This window comes from Globicephala melas, chromosome 7 (assembly GCF_963455315.2).
Source record: "Globicephala melas chromosome 7, mGloMel1.2, whole genome shotgun sequence".
Classification (NCBI taxonomy): domain Eukaryota; kingdom Metazoa; phylum Chordata; class Mammalia; order Artiodactyla; family Delphinidae; genus Globicephala; species Globicephala melas.
In genome coordinates, this window is record NC_083320.1 from 77,998,579 (window position 1) to 78,019,355 (window position 20,777).

At 40.9% G+C, this 20,777-nt stretch overlaps 1 protein-coding gene across 2 annotated transcripts in view; it reads left to right on the forward strand.

Annotated features, from left to right (window-relative positions):
• Positions 1-20,777, forward strand: part of CACNB4 (calcium voltage-gated channel auxiliary subunit beta 4) — a 272,472-nt gene that overhangs the window by 1,822 nt on the left and 249,873 nt on the right. The gene's annotated exons all lie outside the window — the stretch shown is intronic.

Sequence of the window (20,777 nt, forward strand, 5' to 3'; positions counted from 1 at the left end):
CTGCTGGAGTGACACTGGGAAGTTTTTTTCCCTGTGGGTCACTCAGATCATTGTGTTTTTAACCTATGATGGCAGCTGCACTGTGTTTCTGTAGTGATTGTTATCAATTTAAACAGATTATCCATGACGAATTGGGTATTAGACTCAGAATTGGACTCAGACCTCTCCTAAAAAGTCCATAGAGCATATTTACATAATATTGATTACATAGGCATTCATTTTCTGCAGAAACAGAAGTTATTCCTACGACTCTTTAATCCAGTGAGTACTAAGCATGTACATTTAAAAAATAAATATATTTTGGATTCTGAATTCATTTGAAAGTGTATTCTATCCTTTTTGCAGTGTTTAGATTATTTATGTATTTAATAAAGCAAAGACATTCTTCATCTTTTACAAAAATTGAGTTAGGTGACTGAGATCTTGTTTATGTTATTTTGTAGGTGCCTATTTTTGGTAGTGTTTTATTATTGCAACTTCTTAGAAATGTTAATTATACAGCAGTGTATTCCATGAACTGTTTGACTAAAACTTTTGAGTTCAGCTACACCATCACTTCACTAATGTTTTATTCTTCCAAGCACAGAGCCATCAATATCCTTTGTAATATTCTTATTCTTTCCTCAATTTAAATGAAAAAGTGAGATAATGCATGTATAAGTTCTTGTTAAGTGTGCTGGTATGTGTTGGCTTAAAAATGTAAAAAGTATTCATGCTAAATAATTTCGAGAGTAATTTAAACCATTGCAGATTTTTGGAACAAATATATTTCATAAGTCTTTCTGAAAATAGGCTAGGATTTGTTGGTGTAATAAGATGGCCTAATTTAAATTCAGAAGCTAGCTGTAATTGTATTATATACACAATCTTAACTAACTTTTCTGCACAAAAATAATACATAATTTTTGTGAGCACTTACAGTTCGGTACGCATCCTATATATGATCTTGTTTAAATGGCATAATATAGACTTCTATAATGGCTACAATAAAATAACTGAGGGATTTTTATTTATTTGACAAGAGATGAAAAATGATTCCAAATGTAACTTTAACAGTGTATTTTGAAATTAAATTAAACAGTTTTCACCCAAATGCCAAAAAAGTATTTTTTTAAAAAGCACAACAGCTGTTTATGTTACTAGAGACTCATTATTTGTAGAGTGACCAGTGGCTTATTGTTTTCAAATTCTTGATGTATTTCACAATCTCTGTGATGCCTTTGCACATGATGAAGATAGTGAGGATACCAATAAAAACAGTGCTGCTCATTTCTCTGCTATATCATTTACAGAGATGGGAGGGGGAAGATTTCACTTACTAAAAAAAAAAAAAAGATTGTGTTGAATCAGATGGGTAAATCTGGGCTGGTGGTAAAGAACAGAGGACAGCTGGCAAACTCATCAAATAGAACAGTGTTTATTCTTTGAGCTGGTAAAAAAATTTCAGTGTTCATGTGTGTATATGCACAGATGAATATGTGTGCACACACATACACAGGTACACATGTGAGTTGGCCTGAAAATGAACAGACTGAGACAGAGAGCCTGCCTCTCCCCTGAGGACTGCTCACAAAGTCCCTCTGGCATCTTTGACCTTGTTTCCTGGTCTCCTAGATTGCTGCCCTCCACAATTTAGGAGGGATGGAGGTTTTGGAATGAATCCAGGGAGCAGCTAAATTATTTCTTTGAGGAAACGTGAGAAGATTAAGTATTTTGCCACTGAAAGGAGAGAGAGCTAGGGGTGACCCAGTAATGATCTTCAAAATGTACACAAAGATGGGACTTCCCTGGCGGTCCAGTAGTTAAGACTCTGAGCCTCCCCTTCAGGGGCTCGGGTTGATCCTTGGTTGGGGAACTATGATCCCATATGCTGTGCGGTGCAGCCAAAAAAAAAAAAAAAGTACATAAAGACGTTCTTTGGAAATGTGATGGGCTGTTGTCAGTCTTCACTGAGGACGAAACTCAAGAATTGGCTACAATTAGAAAGGAATGATGCTTTTACAGCAGGACTTTCCGAAGAGCGTTGATATCATCGGAATGGCTTTCCAAGAAAGGCTGTAGAATTTTGTCTCGGGAGATTACTTTTGACAGGCTGTTTATGAATAGATTGTTTATTCATGTTTTAAATTTTTAGGAAACACATTAAATATTTGCTATGTGCCTAGCACTGCACTAGGTACTGTGGAATAGGAATGAAAAGAAGAATGAGACACAGCTTCTGTACCCAAAGGATTTTATGATCTAGTTATGGAGACATAGATGTATACAAATAATACGGTGAAATGGAGCAAGGAATTAGGGTGTCTGCAGAATGCCCATGTGTGCTGAGTATATGAAATACCCATGGGTGGCACTGCATACAGGTTGTGTGGCAGAATGCTACAGGTTACTCTCACTGGGGTTACTCCCACCTTTCTCCCCACTGGCTTTCGAAGGAAAATCTGATCAGAGTGAGATCAGTTTGTTGACCTCTCCTTGTTAAGTCTGCCTTTATGAGAACTGCAGAGTCTCACAAGGCCTGGCTCCTACCAGCTTCCAGCCTCATCTTAAGCCATGATCTCTAAGCTCTGGACACAGATCTTGAACACACCACCCTCCCTCCTGCCATAGGCCCTTTGCACATGCTGAGTTGTCTGTGTGGAGGGCTCTTGTTCTCCCCTCTGCCTAGCTGATTTTTTAATCTTCCTTGAGACCTAAGTTTAGTCTTCACTTCTTCTTCTACCCTCCCTGTTAAGGTTAGTTCCTTAGCCACTTACCTCACCCCAGAGTGCATTGTGCCAGTTCTCAATAGTACCATCACGATTTATTTAACATTTCATTATTTAACATGTAATTAGATTTTTTTGTTAATGTCTGTCTCCCTGTCCAGATAGCAAGTTCCACTAGGGCAGGGACATGTCTGTATTTGGTCTCCTTTTTGCCCTCAGCACTTAGCATAGTAGATGTTCAGTAAATACTTATTTGATTGAATGAAGGAGTGGATGAATGGAGGACTAGCTTGATGTATTTTAGACATGAGGTTCTGCTCCAATATTAAACTCTGTTTAATCTGGAGAAATTGCCTCCTAACAAACCTCCCTCAAATTTAGTGACTTAAAGCAACAACATTTTAAAAAATGTCTGTGTACTGAGCAGACACAGTTCTTCTTTGTGTGATGTTACCTGGGTACTGGGAAGGCTGAAATGTCTAAGACAGCCTCACACGTGTGGTTGGTGGTTGGTGCTGGCTGCTGGCTGAGAACTCAAGTAGAGATTTTGGCAGAGGGCTCACTTTTCCTCTACCTGGGCCTCTCAGCATGGTTGCTTGAGCTTCTTCCCAACATGGTGGCTAGGTACCAAGCAGGACCATCCCAAGAAGCAAAGGCTGAAGCTGTAGACTTTATAAGACCTGGTATCAAAAGCTATATGACATCACTTCTGTTGCAATCTCTTAAGTCAAAACAAATCAAAGGGATAGCCCAGTTTCAAAGGGAGGGGAAATAGACTCTATCTTTTGATGGAAATAGACTCTATCTTTTGATGGGGTGTGTCAAGGTCACCTTACAAAGGAGCACATAGAATGGAAGATATTGTTGCAGCCATCTTTGGAACCATCTACCTTAAAGCAAGGTTCCTGCTGTTTTTTTCAGATTATGCTAATCAGATAATCATTACAATAATTCAATGAACCCACACTGTAGGTAGAGTTCTAAAACACATTCAGGTACTAAGTTGATACTATAATAAAACAAGTTGGCAAAAATATTCTTTGGGTTCTAATTTGAGCACTGGTTATAGACACATTTCTCTGATGAAATGCAGATTCATCAACAGAAGGTATAGGCTTTGTGCACAGCTCTAAGAATAATCATACACTTGGAGTCATGCATATATGCAAAATTTATCCATAAGCTTAGAATCACAGAATTATAGAACCGGAAGAGATTGTGAAGGGAAAGTACTTTGATTCCCCATTTTTAGATGAATGGAACACAGACCCAAGGACATAAAGCCCTTACCAAGGTCACACCAGTAGATAGTGGCAGAACAGAGACAGGAGACCCCCACTCAGATTCTACAGTTTTTCCACCACAACACACTTCATCCCTGAATAATCACGACAGGCACACAAACACACAAGGACTTACTCCTCTTAGAGCCTAGAAATATTCCTAGTTATATGGTTACTGTGAAGAGCAAAGCAACCACTGAAGAATCTGCAGACTGTAGTTTTTTCCCAGTTTTATCATGGGATGGAATTTTTGTTTGCATGGTTCACGGTTCATGGAGGTTTGTTTGTTTACTTACTAACGTACTAGTCATTGTATTAGCCAGTCTAACCAGAAGATGAAATTACTTGAGTTTTTACAGCTGAGGGACTTGAATTATAGAGACATGATTAAACAGGTGAGGGGAGGGCTTAAAAGCTAAACCTAGAGGTTAGCAACAGCGGGAAGCTGCTATCACCTCTAGGTACAAGGACAAGGGGAGGAGACTGTAACTAGAACCCAGGGGCCAAAATCACCTGGTAGATGCTGGAACCAGTGGGGTACTGTTTGTAGGAGCAAGAGACACAGAGGAGATGCAGCCTCTGTCAGAGAAGCCACTTGAGGTGGAGAAAATGGGGAGAAATACTCTGGCTTCTCCTTTCTTGTGCTCCCCACCCCTGCCTTGCCTCCCACTGGCTGACCTGGACACCAGCTGACATGGGAGTCTGGGAAACAACCTGCAGGCCATGGGCCCCCTGAGACAGAAAGCAGAGCAGAAAAAGGAGAGGATGAATCTGAGGAAAACAGGCCAGGACTGGCACAACTATTATTATATTTTAGCTGCGTGGAAGATAATAATGAATCGTTTTCATCAGCAAAATTGGAAGCTTTTACTTGCTCTGTAAGTCGACTGTCCTTGCTAAATGATATAATCTAGTGACAGTGAACCTTAAGGAAAAGTTTATACCTATTTCCTTTGTGAATTCTATCCGGAATGCATCTTCCCAAATTGAGATCTGATAGAACAAAACAGAACTCTGCCTCTGTGGCAAACTGTGCTTCGTTCTGGCTCTTGGGCTTGAATAAATGGAACTGAATTTATGAAGGTTCTTTCGGATTGAGAAATCTAATTACTAGGCAGCTAACCCGTTAAGCAGTCGTTTTTGCTTTTCTCCGAGTTTCTGTTCGTGGCGTGCAGAGTTCCCGAAATCTCATTTTTTACAGAATAAAGAACTATGTATCCTTCAGTTTAGGTTGATCAGATTTTATTGAAGCTTACATAAATTCTGATTCAAATTTTAATCCTTCTAGAAAATTATAGGACGCCGCGTGAAAATGAAGCTGAAAATGACCTTGGCTTTGCTGTGGCCCTCTCCCTGTAATTATTCCACGTGCTGCCCCAGACAATGTTGTTACCAAGGATCAGGGACTGTTTCTTCATTAAGGGAAAAAGCAAGGGCAGAGCGGAAGAGAATGTAGTTTTGTCTACAAACTACAGTGAGTAGCTAGTTGTAGAAACGAGTCTCTTCACTCCTGATGAGCCTCCTAACTCAGTGGGGTTAGCTGGGCTTAGCAGATCGAGTTCTAACCCATCTTTTCTGGATGAGGTTGTGGCGTTGTCCAAGCTCATCATTGTCCCCTGAGTCTGGCCCTTTCTTGGTCTCATTTCTGCAGCTCAGATTCAGAAGAAAGCATAAGCCCTAACCAGGGTGAGTGGGCTTGCACCTCACTCAGGTTCACTAAAGACCCCAGGAAATGTCCACAGACTTGTGGGGAGTGGAGCGTGCAGGCCGCATTCCATGTTTGGCCTCTGCAATGTTTTGGAGAGGAGTGCTTCCTAGAACAGCGCCACCCTCTCTGCTTGCTTGCCCTTTTCAGCCGGAGTGTGTGTGTGTGAGAGAAGGACCATCTGAGCCCCTGCCTGGTATAGGCAGAGCCCCTGGATGGTGTTCACTTCCTTTGAGTCCAGGCTGTTGCACCAGTATTTCCCCTGTGGGCTGTGCAGAGCACTTCCTTACCGTCCCCAATGACACATTCTCTTGATAATACCTCTCCAGATTAGAATCCACCAAATTGATAAGTCTCAAGAAGAGCTAGGCTGTTATCTGTAAAGAACCTCCATAAAACCCCATTCCGATTTAAGCAGCCAGTATGGTCCTGCCTTCACACAGTTACATGTCCTCATTCTAACTGAGCCAGGAGAACGTAGAGGTAGCACACGCACTCTTTGTTCTAGAAGAGTGTAAGTTATGAACTTGACTACAGAGTGACACATCAGACGTTTTACATGGATTCAACCATGTGAATGGGGTCAGGGAGGGGGGTAGGGTGAGAACTAGAAGCCTGAACTAATGAAGAGGCTAAATTATAGATTCAATTTTAAGGGAATAGTTTTATTGCTTTCAAGTAACAATAATGACAAGCTGTGTGCTTCCTTAGCTGGCGTTGAGAAAGCAAGAAGGCTGATGAATTACCAACACCTGGCTTGAATATAGATGGTGCTTTGAAATTCCTTGAAGATGGTTTTCATTTTAACTAGAAAAACATGCCGCTCTGCAAACTTCCTACTTTCTTTACTATATCCTTTCTTATTACACCCATAAACAGAGCAGAGGTAATTACTTGAATCCGAAGGGATGACATTCAGCATTGTGCTTTATTTACTGAAAGTATAAGTTAGATGGGGCCATAAAACTTGAGGGACATCTGCTGAATCTTTCTCATCATTTTCACTGTAATCATTGGATGACAAAGTGTGCCTATTTTATTTCTCATTTTATGTTCTTTTCTGTTGGTGGAGGTATCTTTCTCCAGGGCTGCAATTTAAATTGCTGGAGCAGAAGTCTTTGTTTTGAGAGGAAATATTTTGTAAACAAACTTGAAAAGAATCTGCATTTTTTTCAGGTTGCGAGAATCACTAGAAATGGTAAACTTTTGTAGTGCTCACTGTGTCTGAATGTTATGATATTATTTTTTAACTCCTTAGGAAAAATTTTTTTTTCAATTTCTTTTTTAATACAGGAAAGACCAACAGTAAGTGAAATGCATAATAACTCACGTAGATGAATTTATCATCCTGGCCCACTTCCTTCTCCAGTGGCCTAGTGCTAGGGTAACAGCTCAAAGGCTGATTATGTTTCCAAATCAAACAAGTGGATAAAATCCTCACTGTTGAGGTTGGAGTGCTTTATGGTCACACCTTTCTTATTTGGCCTCTTTGTGTGTGTGAGTGGAACAGAAATGAGGAAGTCATTCTTTCAGGAATTCAGAGGCTGTATTCTGTTATCACCATAATCTAATTTTCGAACATTTTCATCACCCCCCAAAAAAACCTTGTAACCATTAGCTGTCATTCCCCAACCTCCTTCCCACCTCCAGCCCTATGCAACCACTGATCTACTTTCTGTGTCTATAGATTTGCCTGTTCTGGACATTTCATTCCAAATTACATTCATGTAACTGGAACCATACAATAATATGTGATCTTTTGTGACTGGTTTTGGATTATTTCATTAGCATATTCTCTACACCAGTCTGAAGGTTTCCAGTTGTAGCCCCTGGTCTAAATGCAAATGTTGGCCTGCCTGTGGAAAGAGACTTGCCTTTCCTTAAGCCTAGATCCAGACAGCACTTCAAGTCATGGTGTTGAATTGGGTGGATCATATTTGTATTTATTTTGGAATTGCAGTGTCAGGTCATAAAGCTGAATTTGGGGGGGAGGGGTAAAACTATTTGACCTGCATGGAGATCAAATCCCTGACCTTGGCCTCCTTGTCATCAAGACTGAACAAAACTGAGTGACTCTCATCTGTAGAAGGGATTTATGTAATAGGATGAGATCGACAGGATTAAAGAAAAATGTCAGGATTAAAGAAAAGTGATCAATGCCATCATTTTCAATAATTTTTAGTGATAGAAATGTCTTGGGTACTTACAATTCAAAATACTTCTTTTATCTAGATGTTTGTAATAACTCAGCTTTGGTAATTATATTTCTTCCTTGAGAGATACGATTAAGGAGAAAGCAGAGTGCTTGAGTCCCAAGCTAAGTACAATATTTATGAGAATTATTGGGTGTATAAAACTGTACTTTCTATGTGGCAGGTGCTGCTCAATTATATTTGAGCACTTCCCTGGGGGACAAAAGTCAATTATCAACATAGTCCTGTGGGCGAGAAATAGGTCAGCTGCAAACATTCTCTGCTAATTTCAGAAAGCTTGAGGGGTGATTTCTTTTGGGGGATTTTTTTTTTTTTTATTCCTTTGGTTGTTGTAGGAAGACCTTCTGATTAGCGAAGGCTCTGTTTTTCATTTGGGTGTCTTATTCAGTTACTTTACTGTGAATATTTCTTTTGATCATGTAAAATGAAAATTAAACAAAATAGTATCTTTTAAAAAACTGTCAAATCTACATTGTAAGAATAATGTGTACCATGGGTATTATTATTACTGTTTCTTATACATTAGTAGAGATGCTCAGGCTTTAAATTCACCTGGTAAAATGCAAATTTCATATTTGCAAGTATTTTGTTTAATAGTTCTGTTACATAGGAAGCGTAAAAAGTGTTAATTGTTAAAAAATGGAAGGATACTGGTGTTTTTTTTAAAAAAATTATGTTTATATTTTTATTGTGGAAAAATACATGTAACAAACTTTACCATTGTAACCATTTTTAAATGCATAATTCAGTGACATTAAGTCCATTCGCTGGTGTCATTTTTATTTTATTTTACTTTTTTTTTTATAAATTTATTTTATTTATTTATTTATTGGCTGTGTTGGGTCTTCATTGCTGCACGCAGGTTTTCTGTAGTTGCGGCGAGCAGGGGCTGCTCCTCATTGCGGTGCATGGGCTTCTCATCGCGGAGGCTTCTCTTTGTTGCGGAGCATGGGCTCTAGGTGTGCGGGCTTCAGTAGTTGTGGTGCACAGGCTTAGTTGCTCCGTGGCATGTGGGATCTTCCCGGACGAGGGCTTGAACCCATGTCCCCTGCATTGGCAGGCGGATTCTTAACCACTGCGCCACCAGGGAAGCCCTGCTGTCATTTTAAAAATGAGTGTGGCAGGTTATTTAAAAAGTGCAGACCAGGCAAAACTTAAATATATCCTACTTCAAAATACACTAAAAATGTCCACCATTGTCCAGGCCCCCAAACACAGCTGTGACCTTGTTTGAAGCCACAACAACAATAGCAGGAAACCGGCCCTGGAGCACGTCACGGTGCCATGGGGACTGCAGCTGAGCAGAACCAGGAGGCACTGTGGATGCCCAGCCGACCCCCAGGCTGGGTGTGGAGAGGTAGATGGGAATAGGTTGGGGCCCTGCCCCAGAACACCTGTCTTCTTCTTCCTCCACTGTCTGAAATCCGAACAGTTTCTAGATGATTTGGGTTAAGGAGCAGCCTATTTTAAAACTGTGAACGTTCCTGGGAGTCTTAAGGGGCTCTTGTCATTCATCTGTGATCGTGCTTTGACTTACTGCCTGCAGGTAAGCTCATTTCACTCTTGTCCCCAAGCCCACCTCAACAAGGCGGACGGTTCCCAACAGAGACCCCAGTCTCCCTGGGTCTTGTTTGTCCTTTCACATCTGTGTTCTCCCCTTACTTTCCCCCCCGACCCGCCCCTGCTACAAGCACACCTGCCCAGACGCAGACTCAACTCCTGCTCTCTTCCCTCACCCCCTCAGTCATGCCATTCCTTCTCCTTGAAGAAGGTCTCACCATTTTCACTTGATGCTGATCTTTCCATCTGTTAAACCCTTCTAGAACCTTCTCCTCCATGAAGTTCTGTGATACGGCTGCAGGTCTGCTTCTCTGGCACTCCCTGACATTCTGTTTTGACCGTTCCCTATTAAATTCTCCTTTGTGTAACCTGAAGGACCCCGTGCCCCACCAGCCTGTGGGTCTGTGTGGCCATTTTCACTAACTAATCACATGGTGCAAGAGAAAGGAGAAGCAGCTTGGAAAGGAAGTCTTGATGTAGAGACATTGATAATGTCGCATTTTGCTTGTTCACTTCTTCTAGCTGTAGACAGAGGACTGCAACGCCTTGCCTCCTAATAGCCTGCCCATTATCTCTGAGTCGAGGGGGTGATCACAACTCTGTCCCTTATTGAGCTCGGCTGCCACAAGCCTTTGAAGGAGGTTATTCCCGCTGCAGTTGCTCTGCTTCATCTGTGAGGACACTGCTTCCTTCTTACTAAGATGCTGCTTCTCAGGCAAAATCTCAAAGGTGACTAACAGCACTATACTCTTCAGCCTCTCTGGACAAGTTGTGTTCCAGACTTCCTCAACTCTGGGTCACACTCTGAACCCTGGGCCCTCGAGGGGCACTTGCTGTGCCCTGCATCTCACATGTCCCCTTGTAAAGCCAGCTTCTGTGCTTTCAGCCTGCATCTCACTGTAGGGTTACACTGGGAAACAGACGTCATTCTGCCGCTGCCCCAGGACTGTACACAAAACTTGCTTTGAATAGTGACCCTCCCACCCATGCATACGTGTTGACCTGTACGGTTTGAGGTAGCCAAGGCCAAACTTTGAATCCCCCATTAGTCTCATTGATAAAATACTAATAGTAATTTATGTATTTTTTCTTTATTTTTGTTTTATGAATTTGAATGGGGGTGCGAATAGAAAAAATAAGAGGAAAGAGGAAGGTAATATTGGGGCCTGAAGCACTTTGGGAGTTAGTGCAGGCCTGGGTTGGATATCAGAATGGAGACCTTGGGACAGAAGGAGGGCACTGGGTGCCTGGAGAGAAAAACAGTGGCTGGTGGGAGATGGTTTCAGAAAGAGAAGTGAATGAGGAACACACTTTGTTTATTTCAAACTTTGTTCTGGAACTGTATCTGTTGGGAATCTTTCAGTTGCAAATAAACAAACTCAATGCAATTGGCTAAGGCAAAGTAGAGAATTACTGGCTTATGCTAGTGAAGAGTTCAGGAGTACGTCTGGCTAGCTTCAGGTATGGCTTTTTCCAGTTCATGACTTCATCAGGGCTTCTGTTCCCTTTCTCTGAAGTTCTTCCAGTACTGCATGATCTTCTGTGCTCAGTTCTGTGTGCTCGCTCAGGCCTCGGTTTGGCATTTTTCATGGTGGCAGCAGTGGCCACAGTGGCTCAGGGTCTCCCATTCATCCACTCCCCTGTTCAGAGGAAGAGCTAGCTCTCTTATGGTAGCTCCAGCAAAAAGGAAAAGAAGGTTTTGTTTGTTTGTTTTCAGAGGTACCACCCTCCCTCTGAAACAACACAATACACACACACACACATACACACACATATACTTCTTGAATCTTATTGGCCTGAAATGGCTCATGAACCAGTACTGTGGCCAGGGGACTGCCTGAAGCCAGTGGTTGGCCACTCCTGGAGACGAGATTGGGGTCAGCCCCACTAGACTGAGAATGGGGAGGACCAGTTCCCTAAGGGAATTTGGGAGCTTAGTGGTAGACGGAGGGGAAAGTGGATGTTGCAGAAGCAATTAATCAGACGTTTATTCAAGGAAGGACCCTCAGGTGGACCCAGCCAAGATGGTGGGATTCATTCCTTCTCTTCCTTCTTGTATTACGTTTCATCCACTTCATGGGTTAAATAAGAATTTTTAAAAAATTGTGTTAAATACATGTAACATAAAATTGACCATCGTAACCATTTTTCAGTGTACAGTTCAGTGATGTTAAGTACATTCTCACTGTTGTATTATCATCACCACCACCCATCCTAATTATAATTTTGTAGGGAGTCTAACGTTCTGTTGTAACATTGTTTCTTAATGAGAAAATATGTACCAAATTTCAAATAACTGACTAAACAATGAATTTATGGGACACCGCGCAAGTATTAATACAGGAGTGGCTACCTGAATTAATATTTCTCAAGGGCCTCTGTTTTCCTGTCTGCAGAACGGGGGTTTGAGTGGGGTGGACTAGATGACCTCTGAGGTTCCTTCAGTCTCTAGTATTATAGAGCTTCACGTCTGTGTCTGCAGGTGTGTGTGGTCAGTTCATGCATCTTGGTAGAAAACACTATATTCTGTAGTTTTTGCAGAAGTCCAGTGACACTTAGCTGCTGAGATGAACTCATAAAACATAGGGTCATTCAATATCAAATATTATTGAAAGTATTAGATGAAGGCATTCTTTATAGAATGTAGCAAAGAGATGATGTGGAAAGGTTTACAAGAGGAAAGATAATTTTGGATAGAGCTGGAATTTATAACTCTTTCAGGCACGTGCATACAGCCTGAAAGGATCTGCAAAGAATAGAGTGGGTTGTCAAGAATGAGATATTTGTGAAATGTGCTGAGATGGTTCTCAGATGTGCATCCTGGAAGCTATTAAGAGGAAGTCAGCTGAGAAGTAGTGTAGCTCCTGCTATTATGATGATTACAGCCACCAGGAAGAGCAGTAGCTAATGGGGCTTAAATCTATAATAAAGAATAACAAAAGTTGCCATATGGAAACTTTGCTGGAGGTGATTGGAACCACAAGATTGATTCTTATCATTTAAAAACACTGCATTAGGAGCTTTCAGTACTGACTTTCCTGCGTACCCCTAGTTTCATAGGGGAAGGATATTTAGCATTTGTAGTTCAGCACGGCTCCCCATATTCCAAAAAATGAGGCAGGAATTTCTGTTTTTAAGTGACATTAACTATTTAATAAGTAGACTTTGGTGGATATGTTTATAGAACTTCGCGTGTTCAAGTTGCCTGGGTAAGCTGGTGCACTTGATTGTTTTCCTTCTCATCCCTCTTCCAGTCAGTGGCACATGCTCCTTATTTATTATTTAAAAAATATGTTTACATCATGGCTTGGTCTGGAAATGACTTAAGTTAGCTTGTATGATGTCACAAGTGAAGAAAATGAACTAAGGAGAAAATAAGGCTAAGATGGTGTGCCAGTAAAATCCGAGTCACTTGTTAGTTGGGGGCCTCCAGTTTGACTCTGAACTTTCTAGGACGTACCCAGAGAGGAAAGCAAGGTCATTTACAGGATTTAGGATGTCCAAGGGTAAAAGTACACTTGTGGTTTAGGAGAAGCACAAATACTTCCCACTCTGAGACTAGAGAGAAGTTTCTCATGGAGTTGAGAGTGTGTAAGATAGTAAATTAAACCCTGATGTGACACCTTATCATTATTCTGGAGTTGTTTTTTTACTAATATCATTTACTATACAGATAATGTCCCTCATCGTGCTGGAGTATAGTTCAATAAAAGCAATTATGTGGGAGCCGTTGCTATATCATCCACAGATGTCTGTAATTCTCAACCTTGGCTGCATATTAGAATCACCAGGGAAGTATATAAAAATCCCCATGCCAGGCTGCACTCCAGCCTCATTAAATCAGGATTTCTGGATATAGGACTCAGGCATCAGTATTTTTCAAATCACTTCAACTGATGGATGGGCTTATCTGGACTCAGTAATCCAGGTAAGGTTTTTTTTTTATAACATCTTTATTGGAGTGTAATTGCTTTACAATGTCATGTTAGTTTCTGCTGTATAACAAAGTTAATCAGCTACATGTATACATATATCCCCATATCCCCTCCCTTTTGCGCCTCCCTCCCACCGCTCTAGGTGGTCACAAAGCACCGAGCTGATCTCCCCGAGTGATGCAGCTGCTTCACACTAGCTGCAGTAGTGGGATTGCTGGGTCATATGGTAGTTCTATTTGTAGTTTTCTAAGGAACCTCCATACTATTCTCCATAGTGGTTGTATCAATTGACATTCCCACCAACAGTGTAAGAGTGTTCCTTTTTCTCCACACACTCTCCAGCATTTGTTGTTTGTAGATTTTTTTGATGATGGCCATTCTGACTGGTGTGAGGTGATACCTTACTGTAGTTTTGATTTGCATTTCTCTAATGATTAATGATGTTGAGCATCCTTTCATGTGTTTGTTGGCCATCTGTATATCTTCTTTGGAGAAATGTCTATTTACATCTTCTGCCCATTTTTGGATTGGGTTGTTTGTTTTTCTGATATTGAGATGCATGAGCTGCTTGTATATTTTGGAGATTAATCCTTTGTCAGTTGCTTTATTTGCAAGTATTTCCTCCCATTCTGAGGTTGCCTTTTCATCTTGTTTATGGTTTCCTTTGCTATGCAAAAGCTTTTAAGTTTCATTAGGCCCCATTTGTTTATTTTTGTTTTTATTTACATTTCTCTAGAAGGTGGGTCAAAAAGGATCTTTCTGTGATTTATGTCACAGAGTGTTCTGCCTATGTTTTCCTCTAAGAGTTTTATAGTGTCTGGCCTTACATTTAGGTCTTTAATCCATTTTGAGTTTATTTTTGTGTATGGTGTTAGGAAGTGTTCTAATTTCATTCTTTTCCATGTAGCTGTCCAGTTTTCCCAGCACCACTTATTGAAGAGGCTGTCTTTTCTCCATTGTATATTCTTGCCACCTTTATCAAAGATAATGTGACCATATGTGCGTGGGTTTATCTCTGGGCTTTCTGTCCTGTTCCATTGATCTGTATTTCTGTTTTTGTGCCAGTACCATACCATCTTGATTACTGTAGCTTTGTAGTATAGTCTGAAGTCAGGGAACCTGATTCCTCCAGCTCCATTTTTCTTTCTCAAGATTGTTGTGACTATTCGGGGTCTTTTGTGTTTCTATATAAGTTGTGAAATTTTTTGTTCCAGTTCTGTGAAAAATGCCATTGGTAGTTTGATAGGGATTGCACTGAATCTTTGGATAGTACAGTCATTTTCACAATGTTGATTCTTCCAGTCCAAGAACATGGTATATCTCTCCATCTGTTTGTATCATCTTTAATTTCTTTCATCAGTGTCTTATAGTTTTCTGCATACAGGTCTTTTGTCTCCTTTGGTAGGTTTATTCCTAGGTATTTTATTCATTTTGTTGCAATGGTAAATGGGAGTGTTTCCTTAATTTCTCTTTCAGATTTTTCATCATTAGTGTATAGGAATGCCAGAGATTTCTGTGCATTAATTTTGTATCCTGCTACTTTACCAGATTCATTGATTAGCTCTAGTAGTTTTCTGGTGGCATCTTTAGGATTCTCTATGTATAGTATCATGTCATCTGCAAACAGTGACAGCTTTACTTCTTCTTTTCCAGTTTGAATTCGTTTTATTTCTTTTTCTTTTCTGATTGCTGTGGCTAAAACTTCCAGAACTATGTTGAATAATAGTATTGAGAGTGGGCAACCTTGTCTTGTTCCTGATTTTAGAGGAAATGGTTTCAGTTTTTCAGTTTTCACCATTGAGAATGATTTTGGCTGTGGGTTTGTCATATATGGCCTTTATTATGTTGCGATAAGTTCCCTCTATGCCTACTTTCTGGAGAGTTTTTATCATAAATCGGTGTTGAATTTTGTCAAAAGCTTTTTCTGCATCGTTGAGATTATCATATAGTTTTTAGCCTTCAGTTTGTTGATATGGTGTATCACATTGATTGATTTGCGTATATTGAAGAATCCTTGCATTCCTGGGATAAACCCCACTTGATCATGGTGTATGAGCCTTTTAATGTGCTGCTGAATTCTGTTTGCTAGTATTTTGTTGAGGATTTTTGCATCTATGTTCATTAGTGATATTGGCCTCTAGTTTTCTCTTTTTGGGACACCTTTTTCTGGTTTTGGTATCAAGGTGATGGTGGCCTCATAGAAAGAGTTTGTGAGTGTTCCTCCTTCTGCTATATTTTGGGAGAGTTTGAGAGGGATAGGTGTTAGCTCTTCTCTAAATGTTTGATAGAATTTGCCTGTGAAGCCATCTGGTCCTGGGCTCTTGTTTGTTGGAAGATTTTTAATCACAGTTTCAATTTCAGAGCTTGTGATTGGTCTGTTTATATTTTCTGTTCTTCCTGGGTCAGTCTCAGAGGGTTGTACTCTTCTAAGAATTTGTCCATTTCTTCCAGGTTGTCCATTTTTTTGGCATATACTTGCTTGTAGTAATCCCTCATGATCCTTTGTATTTCTTCTGGGTCAGTTGTTACTTCTCCTTTTTCATTTCGAATTCTGTTGATTTGAGTCTTATCCCTTTTTTTTTTTTTTATGAGTCTGGCTAGTGGTTTATCAATTTTGTTTAACTTCTCAAAGAACCAGCTTTTAGTTTTATTGATCTTTGCTACTGTTTCCTTCATTTCTTTTCATTTATTTCTGCTTTGATATTTATGATTTCTTTCCTTCTGCTAACCTTGGGGTTTTTTTCTTCTTCTTTTTCTAATTGCTTTAGGTGTAAGGTTAGGTTTTTTATTTGAGATGTTTCTTGTTTCTTGAGGTAAGATTGTATTGCTATAACTTCCCTCTTAGAAACTGCTTTTCTGCATCCCATAGGTTTTGGGTTGTCATGTTTTCATTGTCATTTGTTTCTAGGTATTTTTTTATTTCCTCTTTGATTTCTTCAGTGATCTCTTGATTATTTAGTAGCATATTGTTTAGCCTCCATGTGTTTGTATTTTTTATAGTTTTTTTTCCTGTAATTGATGTCTAGTCTTGTAGCGTTGTGGTCGGAAAGGATACTTGATACAATTTCAATTTTCTTAAATTTACCAAGCCTTGATTTGTGACCCAAGCTGTGATCTATCCTGGAGAATGTTCCATGAGCACTTGAGAAGAAAATGCATTCTGTTGTTTTTGAATGGAATGTCCTATAAATATCAGTTAAGTCCATCTTGTTTAATGAGTCATTTAAAGCTTGTGTTTCCTTATTTATTTTCATTTTGGATGATCTGTCCATTGGTGAAAATGGGGTGTTAAAGTCCCTGCTATTTTTGTGTTACTCTCCATTTCCCCTTTTATGGCTGTTAGCATTTGCCTTATGTATTGAGGTGTTCCTATGTTGGGTGCATAAATATTTACTGTTGTTATATCGTCTTCTTGGATTGATCCCTTGATCATTATGTAGTGTCCTTCTTTGTCTGTTTTGATAGTTTTTATTTTAAAGTCTATTTTATCTGATACGAGAATTGCTACTCCAGCTTTCTTTGATTTCCATCTGCAGGAATATCTTTTTCCATCCCCTCACTTTCAGTCTGTATGTGTTCCTAGGTCTGAAGTGGGTCTTTTGTAGACAGCATATAGATGGGTCTTGTTTTTTTAATCCATTCAGCCAGTCTGTGTCTTTTGGTTGGAGCATTTAATCCATTTACATTTAAGGTAATTATCGATATATATGTTCCTATTACCATTTTCTTAATTGTTTTCAGTTTGTTTTTGTAGGTCTTTTTCTTTTCTTGTGTTTCCTGCCTAGAGAACTTCCTTTAGCATTTGTTGTAAAGCTGGTTTGGTGGTGCTGAATTCTCTTAACTTTTGCTTGTCTGTAAAGGTTTTAATTTCTCCGTCAAATCTGGATGAAATCCTTGCTGGGTAGAGTAATCTTGGTTGTAGTTTTTTCCCTTTCATCACTTTAAATATGTCCTGCCAGTCCCTTCTCGCTTGCAGAGTTTCTGCTGAAATATCAGCTGTTAACCTTATGGGGATTCCCTTGTATGTTATTTGTTGCATTTCCCTTGCTGCTTTTAATATTTTTTTTGTATTTAATTTTTGATAGTTTGATTAATGTGTGTCTTGGCATGTTTCTCCTTTGATTTATCCTGTATGGGACTCTCTGCACTTCCTGGACTTGATTGACTATTTCCTTTCCCATGTTAGGGAAGTTTTCAACTATAATCTCCTCAAATAGTTTATCAGTCCCTTTCTTTTTCTCTTCTTCTTCTGGGACCCCTATAATTTGAATGTTGGTACATTTAATGTTGTCCCAGAGGTCTCTGAGACTGTCCTCAATTCTCTTCATCCTTTCTTCTTTATTCTGCTCTGTGGTAGTTATTTCCACTATTTTATCTTCCTGGTCACTTATCCGTTCTTCTGCCTCAGTTATTCTGCTATTGATTCCTTCTAGAGAATTTTTAATTTCATTTATTGTGTTGTTCATCTTTGATTATTTGCTCTTTAGTTCTTCTAGGTCCTTGTTAAACATTTCTTGTATTCTCCATTCTGTTTCCAAGATTTTGGATCATCTTTACTATCATTACTCTGAATTCTTTTCGGGTAGACTGCCTATTTACTCTTCATTTGTTTGGTCTGGTGGGTTTTTGCCTTGCTCCTTTATCTGCTGTGTGTTTCTCTGTCTTCCCATTTTGCTTAACTTACTGTGTTTGGGGTTTCCTTTTCGAAGGCTGCAGGTTCACAGTTCCTGTTGTTTTTGGTGTCTGCCCCCCAGTGGGTACAGTTGGTTCAGTGGCTTGTGTAGGCTTCCTGGTGGAGGGGTCTGGTGCCTGTGTTCTGATAGGTGGGGCTGGATCTTGTCTTTCTGGTGGGCAGGGCTGCATCCAGTGGTGTGTTTTGGGGTGTCTGTGAGCTTAGTATGATTTTAGGCAGCCTCTCTGCTAATGGGTGGGGTTGTGTTCCTGTCTTGCTAATTGTTTGGCATGGGACATCCAGCACTGGAGCTTGCTGGCCGTTGGGTGGAGCTGGGTCTTAGCATTGCGACGGAGGTCTCTGGGAGAGCTCTCACCGATTGATATTACGTGGGGCTGGGAGTTCTCTGGTGGTCTAATGTCCTGAACTCGGCTCTCCCACCTCAGACACTCAGACCTGACACTCGGCCAGGGCACCAAGACCCTGTCAGCCACATGGTGATCATGAAATTGGAGGTAGCAAAAATGGATATATGCAAGTCACTCCTCTTTTGGCTGATGGTACTCTCTCCAAAGGCTGTGATTTGTAATTGGAAAGCCAAAACTTCCAGCTAGAGTCATGATCACAGATGCCTAGTTCTTCAAAATGAAATGAAATGCATGAGTCAGAATCAGGCTGCTAGTATTGGAGGGTCTCCTGCAGAGGCGGGGGGCAGCTGTGGCTCACTGCAGGGACGAGGACACTGGCAGCAGAAGTTCTGGGAAGTACTCCTTGGCGTGAGCCCTCTCCAGGTAAGGTTTTAAAGTAGCTATTTTTCAACCAGAATGTATTAGTCAGGATAGGTTAGGTGATGCTGCAGTAATAAAACTTTCCTCAAACAACAACTACAACAGCAAAGGCTTATTCCGCACTCACCCTCCATCTATCTCCTGGATTAGCTGAGAGTTTGTTCACTGTTCTTCTCACTCCAGTGGAGCAGCCACTATCTGGAACGTTTCTGTTTCCTGCAGAAGAGGGAATGAGACACATGGTGGATCATATTCTGGCTGTTGAAGCTCTGCATGGGTGTAGCTAAACTGCTGCAACACTGTAGTCAAAAGGTATCATATGTATTTGTCACTTAAGAGTCCAGAGGTTGGTGGGCAGTTCAGAGTGGGTAGAGGGCTCTATTCTAAGAGATCAGTGGTCCGAGGACCCAGGCTGGTGGGTCGGCTCTGCCGTTCTCAGCATGTAGATTTCATCTTTGGGTCTAACGTGGCTACTACCATTGTCACCATTTCCTAGGCAGCTCAAAATGAAGAGATTAAGTAGCTTCATTTTCAAGGGAATGACGTAGAAGTTAAACATATTTCTTCTGCTCACAGCCCATTGGCCTGAACTTTGTTGTGAGGCCACGTCTAGCTTCAAAGGAGGCTGAGAAATGTGATCTTTAGCTGAGTAGCCATGTGAAGGCTAAAAATTGCGACAGCTCTATTTCTGGAAGGATAGAGAGAATGGATATTGGGGCCAGTTAGGCAGACTCTGCCTTATCAGAGTGGGTTTCCAAGTTTGGTTTTACCATAAAAACCCTTTTTCCAAATGAAATTGCAGATGTCATTCTTGGCAATCAACATATTTGGAGATGCTTTGATTGATGCGGTGGCCTATATCTGGACCACTCTCCCATTATACACCTCATGCTCTCTGCAGCAGTTCTAGTGACATCTAAGAGAATCCGTAAAAATCACTGATGTAGATGAACTGATGCATATGCTGTAGACCATCCTCCCCAAATAGTCTTCCAGTCACTTCTATCTCAAAAGTCCTCTCAAGTCCATCCACTTCTCTCTGCATCTCTCCTGCCACCACCCTAGTTCCTAGTTTGAGCCAGCATCGTCTCGTCTGGTCTACTGAATCTCCCTGCTTCCTTTCACCACCAGATCCATTCTCCACACAACTTCTGGAGTTTTTTTTTTTTTTTTTTAGCAGTACGCGGGCCTCTCCTGTTGCGGAGCACAGGCTCCGGACGCGCAGGCCCAGCAGCCATGGCTCAGGGGCCCAGCCGCTCCGCGGCATGTGGGATCCTCCCGGACCGGGGCACAAACCCGCGTCCCCTGCATTGGCAGGCGGACTCTTAACCACTGCGCCACCAGGGAAGCCCCTGGAGTTATCTTTTTAAAAAGGAAATCAGAGCATGTCATTCCCCGGTTTTAAGCCCTCCAGTGGATTCCAGTTGTGTTAAAATATAATCTGAATTCCTTATTGTGGTCTGCAAGGCTCTGTAATAACCTGACTCCTGACAAACTCTCCTTATTTCATCTTCAACTCTCCTGCTTGCTACTCTGCCCTGCCACCCCTTCCCCATCCCTGGCCTGCTTTTGTGTACTTTGAATAAGCCAGGATTAATCCTCTCTCTGGGCCTTTGCACTTCTGCTCTCTTGTCCTGGAGTGTTCCTTCCTCAGCTCTTTACATGGCTGGCTCCTTCTCATTCTTCTCATCTCAGCCCAAACATCACCTTCTTAGAGAGACCTCCTCTGGATGCCTGTCTGAGGCAGCCCCCCTCACCCCTCCTTCCATGCTTTCTTGCTGTCACTTTCCGTCACGATCAGAAATCACCTTTTTAATGTCGTTTTCTTTTTCCTTATTCCTATCAATCCTCTCTGGAATGTAAGCTTCAAAAAGGCAGGGAACTGGCATATCCTTGTCATTGCACATTCCCAT